Source organism: Psammomys obesus, unplaced genomic scaffold, assembly GCF_907164565.1.
Source record: "Psammomys obesus unplaced genomic scaffold, mPsaObe1.curated_primary_1811, whole genome shotgun sequence".
NCBI classification, from domain to species: domain Eukaryota; kingdom Metazoa; phylum Chordata; class Mammalia; order Rodentia; family Muridae; genus Psammomys; species Psammomys obesus.
Window position 1 is genome coordinate 19,576,350 of NW_026585797.1, and position 6,957 is coordinate 19,583,306.

The 6,957-nt window shown below is 42.5% G+C and overlaps 1 pseudogene; it reads left to right on the forward strand.

The window, feature by feature from the left end:
* Positions 1-1,010: 1,010 nt before the first annotated feature.
* Positions 1,011-1,398, forward strand: LOC129670817 (60S ribosomal protein L22-like; annotated as a pseudogene).
* Positions 1,399-6,957: the final 5,559 nt, after the last annotated feature.

The following is a 6,957-nucleotide window of genomic DNA, read 5'->3' on the forward strand; positions in this document are numbered from 1 at the left end:
AGAATGAGATCTTATCTCAACAAAACAAAACAAATAAGACAATAACAAAGTCACAAGCAAAGAACCATCCTCTGCCACTGAAACCCAGGATAAGAGTTTTCAAATCCACCAACCAGATAAGGAAGGGGTCTTTGGAGATGCCAGGAGGCTCTAACACCTAGACCCATTATCTCAGCCAACTGTGACCTCTATGTCACCAAACAGAGACCAATATAAGAATATTAATTTTAACTTCATTCTGGATTTTGAATTTTAAATTAAAAAAATGACTTTTAAAAAAGCAGGTAGGCAGGTCAAAGGGAGAAAAGCAACAGAATTATTATCTTACTGGAAGTACAGAGGGCTGGGGGACTGTACTGGGATCTCCGCAGTGTTTCTGTTTGGTGGAGTATGAAGTCTAGTCTACCCTGAAGGCTCCCCACAGCCTGACCCTTCAGTTCTTTTCCAAATCTGACACAATTCCCAGAGCGCACCTGCCAGCCTTTGCTCACGGATCTAGGTGAGCGCTGTGTTCCCCTTCAGACAACCAAGAACTAACCAGCTGAGCCTATGGTTAACATTCTATCTTATAGCGGCCTGGGGAAGGCCAGGAAACTATCACTAGGTGGCAGCGAGGCCAAGACGATTGTTAACTGAGGAGAGGCCAAGTATCGCTTACATGACAGTAGATTCCCTAAGTACTAATGGACCCTTCTTCCCAGCTGGCTTGTCTGAAAGGAAGACATTTGTGTTCATCTTATTAAAAGGAGTAATGAAACAAGGGCCCCAACAGGTTTCTGAGAAGCTACAGGAATCCCTCAGTTGACCCATTGCTGTGCCTTATCAGGGAACATCACAGGCAGTTCACTGTATCCTTGTTATTCAGCGCACAGATCACTTGGTCTGAGGTCAAATTACAGAGAATGAACTTGAGAAGTGGGAATTCTAACTCAGACCTTCTTGGTGGTTCTATTTCACTTGGCATTTTGTGTTAAGAATGCATCTGCCACTTTCCTGTCTCCTCTGCCACCATGGCGCCAGTGAAGAAACTTGTGGCCAAGGGGGGCAAAAAAAAAAAAAAAGAAGCAGGTTTTGAAGTTCACCCTTGACTGCACCCATCCTGTAGAAGATGGAATCATGGACGTTGCCAATTTTGAGCAGTTCCTCCAGGAGAGAATCAAGGTGAATGGGAAAGCTGGGAATCTTGGCGGAGGGGTTGTGAGCATCGAACGGAGCAAGAGCAAGATCACTGTCACCTCTGCGGTAACTTTCTCCAAAAGGTATTTGAAATATCTCACCAAAAAATATTTGAAGAAGAACAATCTTCGAGACTGGTTGCGTGTTGTCGCCAACAGCAAAGAGAGTTATGAATTGCGTTACTTCCAGAATAACCAGGATGAAGAGGAGGAGGAGGATTAAGACACATTGGTCTGGAATGTTTTGTATTAATTCATAAATAAAATTTAGGAACAACAACAAAGAATGCATCTGCCATCTCAATCCAAAGAAATGTGTTCATGTACATTCAGAAAACAACTCTATGATGTTTCAATAAACCCTGAACAAAAGAATTCACAAAACAAGAGTTAGGAAGAGTGATCTCTGGAGATCCGCCCCTCCTAGATTCTCTTGGGACAGGGAGGAGTTCGGTTTCCCCATTAACATCAAAATTAAACAAAGGACAATTCAGTTATCAGAAACCACTTTCTTCTTTTGATCTGAGAACGTGTCTAAATTTCAAAGCTGTATTCTGCAACCATGGGGGGAAAAAAAAAAGCTTTCCTCTACTAGGTCACGAAATAAGTGGCAAGAACATGCCAAATTCTCTAAAAGGCATAATATCCTTCTATATTAGCTACTGGGCTCACAATCCAACTGTAACTGGCTGCAAAAGCTAGAAATTGTCACCTGAGCTTTTTCTGCACTTGGAGAGGAGCCAATGAGAAAGCCTTTGCCAGTATCAGCCTCCTTGGTGCCACATTACCAGGCCAGCGATAGCATTAAGAGGATATAATACAGAGAAAGGAAAAGCAGTAGCAGTGCCCAGAACACGACAAACTCAAAGAAACTCATTGAAACTGCCTTTTCAGCCTAGATCCTTTCCCTTTGGACATACTTGGGACCTTGAGTAGCACATGTTCCTGAATGAGCCAACAGAAGGAGCAGTATGTTTGTAAGGCCCAGGAAGACCCCAATGAAGTCTCTACTGAGACCCAAATAGGAAGACCTAAGTCACAACCCTTGTCCCCTCCACCAACCTCCCCTTTAAGTTGTGAGGACAATAACAACAAAACACCTTTCTTGTTACTATTCCATGTAGTTTCTCTGCCCTCTCCCCATCCCTCAGGTCTCATATGCTGGGGAACTCTGGCCTCCAAGATGCTAATCTGTTGCCTTAGATACTGTTCCTTTATGAGGCAATGGGTGGCAGAGGGCATGCCTTTGCTGCATACCTTGGCAACCGTGACCTGCTGAATGCCGCTCTCATGAATGCAAGCCTTTCACTGCCATCTGGACATGCCCACAGGTATAAACATTTTTTTTCCCTTGAGGAGAACCAGGGAATACACATTGCATCAATAAACCTCTTGAATGACAAACAAAGCTGCTCCAGATGCTGGGACAGCTACAGGCCATTGGAGTTGCTCTAACATACATCCGTCTCTGAAAGCCTAGACTCTCCTCCAGCCTTCTCAGACAGATGCATGGATGAGGTTAGTGAGAGAGGCATGCAGGAGCGGCAGGGCGGCGGATCTGCAGAGGACACCATCGTAGGGAGACCATGGAGACGGATCCAGAAATAAACTGCCTGACTTGAGACTGAAGGAGAGCTCATTCCGCAGTAGCATTTCCTTACTGAAACCCCAGGTAGAGATTCTTTCCCTTGGTTTAAAAACTGGCACTCACCCCACTCAAAGGTATTTTTATGTTCTTCATAGACAAACATTACAGATGAAATTCTTAACATATTTACAAGAACACAGACTTTGTACTTGACCGGCCGTGCAAAGGGAAGGATATGACAGGGGCTTTACTGTGTTTTCCTGTAAACAACGTCGCTATGAACTTGGAAATCAGTCATTGCCGGCTGTAAACTCCGTCTCTCAGTATCGTTATTACTTTTTTTATGGAGATGGTATCCTACCTTGTTATAGCGTACCTTGAACACGTTAGTTTTTTGGGTACAATATTTTTTTTTATTTATCTGTATCATGTTCATTCCTTAACAAAGAGACAGAAATCAAATGGAAAAAAAAATTAGGAACTTTTAGGATTATGTAAGTCAAACAAAATATTTCTACCGTGATCCAAGATTTCTCACAGGAAGAGATGAAAGGAGAGAAATCTCAGATTTTCCAGGTGACGATGTTGACAGACATTGGTGTGTCTCAGTGTGACAGACGTGGGTGTCGGGGGTGTGAAAGAACAAAAGAGAGCTGGGGGTGTGCAGGTGTCAACATTTTCCTGATGTTAACACTTAAAAAGAGACAAGGCTTCCAAATTAAAAGACCGAAGAGGTAGACAGGTAAAGTTGTACACGATTCTACCACAGTCAAACCCTTCCTGCAATCACTTGATTTATCCAGTCTGGTTTCTGCCTGGGCAGGAACTGGGATGGTTTAAACACCATGCCCTTTTTACAACACAAGAAGTGGTTTCCCTCCTTTTTCTATGAGAAATCTTTCAGTTCCCTAAAAATCTCCGTCAGTTATAGAGTGTCCATTTTCAAGCTGTTCCATTGACCCTAGGCTTTCTCTCCAACTCCCCCTTACGCCTTTTGCCTTTAAAAGTTCAGGATGTCTCAAACAGTAACTGTTACATTCTGTCTAGCAAGCCTGGACTGTGGACAGTGATCTAACCTCTTGGAAAAAACATGGAGTGCAACCAAAAACTGAGAGAGACATTCTCTCGTCCCAACCGCCAGCTCATAGGTTTCAAAGTCCTGGGACACACATCGTGAACAGCCTAGGGCTCTAGCATGTACATGGGCAGTGCCAACTCAAACACAGAAAGCACTTCAGCAGGTATAAACAACAGGCCAGGCCCAGAAGGCAGGCAGCAAGGGGGGCAGCCAGCCAGCCTGCCAGCCTGCCAGCCTGCCAGCCTGCCAGCCGACTCTTGCCTTCGTCATTCTCCCGCAGCCCTCTCCACATGGAAAAAAGAAACAGCCCAGTCAGACTGCAAACTCAGGAACTCAGGAGGCTCAGAGAAAATGAATATAGAAATATCTTTTCCTTAAAAGGGAGAAAGGTCTTCCTGGTTAGGTGTCTGTGTTACTGCTGGGTGACAGTGTATGGGGGTGTGCGAGGACACACAAACCACACACGCAACACGCACACACACACACCTTGGCAGTGGTGTCACCGATAAGCATTTTGAATTTCCTAAAGCAGCAAATTCGGCCTTCTTTTGAATATGTGAAAAAGAAACTCATTCATTTCTCCTTCAGGGATCTGTCCATTTTCTACAAGCTGTTTTTCGTGTTTCCTTGGTAGGTGCTTCCGGTTTTTGACCTCCAGCGTATGAACATCTATTGCTGACCTCTGCGCCCAGCAGGGGCACAGAAACTCATGTCAGCAGCTCCAGATCATGGGCTGCACAACTGAGGAGGGAATGACTGTCCCCACCATTGAGGCAGAAGGAATCTGAGCTTGCTACACTTAAAGATATTGGATTTCCTGGCATTTTCTCTACCCATGGAGTTTTAAAGGCAATTCTTAGCCAATGGACTCTCCCCACAAAAATGCTTTAGCTGATGCATGTTATATAGAGAAAAGTTTTGTATTTTTCCTCAGTGTTTTGTTTATTTATTTAAAGTTTATTTAGTAACTTGTTGAATTACTTTTCTTCATTAATCCCGTGACTGTCATCTTGTGAGCACAATTAAATGTATTGTGTTGACATCACAGACACAAGTAAGTATGTCCTGCGGACAAGAAATGCAACCCACCCTTGGAGAAATAGACTTGGAAGTTATAAAGTTTACACGCAGTAAGTCCCTAAATGACTCCCATATTGTTTTCACTAACTGTGCTAAAATGCTTAAGGAGGTGCAACGATGTTCTGAAACCTACACAGAATGTGAGGGACCATGACATACAAAAGGCATGGTCCCCGATAGAAAGATTCTTCCAGGGTAGACTAAAAGAGTTTTTACATCCGAACCAGGAAATGCCTGAGCGAACACGTTCTCCTAAAACATATAAGCTCACAATACCGAGGAGCGTTAAACCACCCCAGGAGCCGAGTGTGTACACACACTCTGCAGCCAAATTATGAACGACCAGGTGAGGCCTGAGCAAATTTCAAAAGCCATGTCATGCTTTCTAAACCCGGCTTGATAATTAACTCTGGGGGTAGCTCAGTAGAAGAAAGAATTTTATTCAAGTAAGTGAGGCTGTGAGTTCTCTGTTATCAAAATCCAAAGGTGTATAAGCCACTTTATAATGGGTTCATAGGCTTCTGTGTAAAGTCTGTCACGTTCCCCAGTATCTTAACCTGCTCACATACATCGCTAATGAACAACGTTTCTAAGGAAAATGACCTTGATCATTTTGAGTGACTGGAATGTAGATGAGGTCATTTGCCCTTTAAAATGGAAGGCATAATGTAAAGAGATTCCCTCCCTAGAATATCAGCCCAAATCAATTTTATAGGACTCTTGTATTTTTTTTCTTTACATTTATATTAGGAAAATATCAAGGCTAATGGAGTCGCAGACTTGATATACTCATTTTTTGGGTTGTTCTGCGGATCAGACCTCTAGAAGCCGCTTGTGCCATCTTAATAAGAGTGAATACATTATGAAACTATACAATATTTAATGGATACTCTGCTTTCAGTTGTAATGAAACTGATCATGCCGTAAAACTCTGTTACATACTAGCTGCTGTGTTTTCAGTTAAGAGGGACAGGACAGTGTAAGTGCAACTGTTTCTTGCTGTTTCCACTCTGCTGTTGTTCAAATCCTCTCCATACTGGGCGCGATCGAGGTTTATTGAGACCACACCAAGTCAGTCTATAGAGCCCCTATAGGTGCTGCTTCTTTTACTGGTCATCTTTGTTTGAGTACGTGTTAACTTCCAATTTCAGATGCAAGAATTTCATACTTATAAAGTATCATTCTGAAGTCACACTACCAGTTAAATGATGGAGCCAGGATTCGCACTTGGCTATTCCAAGATCTGGGATCTTTGCAATATAATGTGTTCAGTTCTTTGCTACAAACCCTTATAAATCCAATACATAATATAGATATGATAAAATATATTGCATAAATGCATATTTTTCCTTATCAACCAATGTCCCAGTCAGGCAGTGTTTTCTTTTCCCCACAACAAAATACATGAGGTAAAAACTTCATACAGAGGTAAGGTTTGTTTGGGCTCACATTTCTGCAGGTTCCAGCCCAGGCCTGGTTAATCGCACTGCTTTTAAGCTTGTGGCAGGAAAGGCTATTTTGGCAGCAGCATATGTCATAACTCATGGCTAGATATGAAAAGGAAACGCAAAGCCTAGGGTCCCACAATCCTCTTTGAAGGCATGCAGCAATAACAAAATCTCTTAACAGGCTCTGATACTTGGAGGTTCCACTACCTCCCAGCAGTGCTGTGGACTTGGAAACAAGCTTTTAACACATGGACCTTTAAGGGACATTCCAAACCCCAATCACAGAGGCCAAAAACAACAAAAACCCTCTTACTATGTCAGAGGGTAAAATATTACTCTCTCACTAAAGATGGGAAAAAGATAGTCAAACATTACCAACCATATCACTCAACATTAGTCAGGTTAGGATGAAAGACCATAATAAAAGAAAAACAAGTCAACATATCGAAAGGAAAGACCAGTTATTTTTATATTACCTGTGTACATCAAGTGTGTGAGACTCAATCACTAATTTTCAAAAGCTATTCATGCTTAAGATCAATGTTTGAATTTAATTTATTTCTTTTAATATCAGCAATAACTGGCTGC